This window comes from Mastomys coucha, unplaced genomic scaffold, assembly GCF_008632895.1.
Source record: "Mastomys coucha isolate ucsf_1 unplaced genomic scaffold, UCSF_Mcou_1 pScaffold15, whole genome shotgun sequence".
Classification (NCBI taxonomy): Eukaryota; Metazoa; Chordata; class Mammalia; order Rodentia; family Muridae; genus Mastomys; species Mastomys coucha.
Genome location: NW_022196897.1, coordinates 45,108,468 through 45,110,967, shown reverse-complemented (window position 1 = coordinate 45,110,967; position 2,500 = coordinate 45,108,468). Strand labels below are relative to the sequence as shown.

General features: G+C 40.4%; 1 protein-coding gene across 1 annotated transcript in view; it reads left to right on the top strand.

The window, feature by feature from the left end:
* The window catches only part of Cytip (cytohesin 1 interacting protein), a 30,559-nt gene extending 28,155 nt beyond the window's left edge, over nucleotides 1-2,404 (top strand). The window contains exon 8 of the mRNA XM_031370306.1: nucleotides 1-2,404. This exon is cut by the window's left edge and continues 2,830 nt beyond it. The gene's annotated coding sequence lies outside the window, so the exon portion shown is untranslated.
* Nucleotides 2,405-2,500: the final 96 nt, after the last annotated feature.

The following is a 2,500-nucleotide window of genomic DNA, read 5'->3' as shown; positions in this document are numbered from 1 at the left end:
AGTTAAATTATGGTCTCTGTATCAGAGGGATAACTCAATCAAAGCTATAAAGGTGTATCTGCAGCTGTCCTTATTCATTTTTAGGTCTTTGCTTATGGGGGCAGTCTCCTTTCTGAACTAGATGGAAGCTTCTTATTAGAAGATGTCCTTACCAATAAGTTAGTCTATCACAGTTCAATCACAAGGAAGACTATAGGGAGGGACAACTGCCTTGTGTATGTTCCCCCAGTGCTGCAACCAGCAAGGAATTGATCTCACTCGGACACTGGAGTAAAGTAACAACAGATGTAGGTACAGAAAAGCTGGATGGAGTAGGTCATGTGCTTTGATGAAGACGTACCAGCATCCAGGAAACTCAGCATGCTTGTAAAACAGCTTAACAAGGATATGGGTTAGCTAATCTTGGTAAGAGGTCTCTCTGCAGGGGAACAGTATAAGGCTCCAAGCATCCCAGAGGAGAAAGCCATGCCTGATACTTTCACACACTGTCACCATCTGTATTCTGACCAGGGGAAGGCCTTGCCATTTCTGTGGGTCTGAGACACTGGGATCTTTTGACATGGTAGTACTCATGTCAACATACACATCAGCTCTAGACTTTATCCATTCCTTAGGACATTGGCTGTCTGGCCTGCCAGTACTGACCTTGCTAGCTAGAATCTTTGTTTCCTTGTGTCTAGTCAACATGGTTGTTTCATACTCAACTCCCCACTCTCTCCGTCTTCCTTGTCACTTTTGACCAAATTGTTTTAACCTCAACCTTTATTTAAACCCCAGTATCTGTTTTGACCTTCCCTTTGCGATCAGAAAGTCTTCACCATGAGCCCCTTTTCCTTCCTCTCTGCAGAGTGATGGCTCCAGCCTCAACTCCATGCACTTCTCACTGTAATACTTTTAACTCACCTGCCAGAAAATATTAAAATATAAATTGTAGAGGCAATAGACAAATTTCTCATTGTCTCTGGAGAGTAAGAAACCAAACATTTAGGGTGATCCTTTTCTTAGCTTTCATTAGCAAACTTTCAAATATAGTACATAAGAACTTAAATGCTACAATATATTACATTTCCTTATAATACATCAATTAATTGTAATACATTAATGTTTCCTTAAGAGTTTGTAAAATAGTTACCACTGAGCTAGTACAGCATTTTCTTTTCCTCTTTTAGGACTATTGTGTTAAAGATCAGCTTACATGAATACAGCATCTTAATCTTCCCTCATGACGTACAGGGAAGAGATGTGCATGTATATGGGTCAAAGTTTCCCGAAAGTGAGAACCTGTTTCAGAGCCACTTCAGATCATCTGGGAAAGCAGAGCATAGGTCACCAGCCTCTCTTGTGGCTTTAATGCAGAAATGCAAACTTCTGCTAGTAAATGTCAAATGCAAAGTGGGGACAAGGAAGGGACAGAGCCAGTATCAAGTTCATTTGTGTTGAGAAGAATTAGCATCAAAAGGTAGAACTGTGTTCTTGGGCTTGGGGGGAGAGGAAGCAAAGCTGGTTAACCAGAGGACAGGAAGGAAGGCTGTGCCATAGACTTGGTGTTCACACGCAGTTCAATGGAAGTATGGGGGGGAGGGGTTTCACACCATGCTTTAGTCTGCATCTGACCTGAGTGGGACCTTACAGAACACAGTGGCTTACTTGGATGTAATTTATAGGGAAAATACCTTAAAAGCCATCTTACCTTTTTTTTTTTTTTGAATTCTGAAGTTGTCAGGTATGTAATTTTGGTGCATTGTATTAATTGACAAATTGTCATGAAAATATTGTTTTCTAGAACGGTGTCTGATAAACCAGTTCTGAGTCATGCCTATTCTGAACTGCATAATCATTGAGCTAAAAGAATAGGACAGGAAACAAGTAGGAGATAAAAGATTTTTTTTTCTTTTAGATTTTGATGCTTTATGTGTCTGAGTGCTGTACCTGCATCCATGTGTGTTCCGTGTGCTGGTAGAGACCAGAATGCATCAGAGTCCTCTAGAACAAGGGTTACAGATGGTTGTTAGCCTCTGCGTAGATGGTGGGAACTGAGCCTGGTCCTCTGCAATGGCATAACCACTGAGCCATCCCTCCAGTCCCAAAAACACTTTAAATAAAAATAACAACGTTAACTCAAAACATTCTACTTTTAATACTTTTCTATCATACATGCATGACACAAATGGTAACAGAAATATCAATTTGAGTCAAAGAGACTGAACTTGGTCCTAGTTTATGTACACTCGTTATGAAATGTGTTTCTGCATGTAGACAAAGTAGAGTAACTAATATATAACTAGACTGAGCCCTTCAGGTCACAAACACTGTTGCTTGTTATCTATTTCCATATAGAATTATGGATTACCAAATGAAAGTATTTATGTTTTGAAATAAAGAATGCTTTTCTTGGGTATCAGCACTTCCTTCTCTTTCTCCTCATCCTTTCCTATTGGAGTGAAAAGTTCCTTTCCTCTCCTCTCCTCCCCTCCCCTGCTCTCCCTTCCCTTCCCCTCCC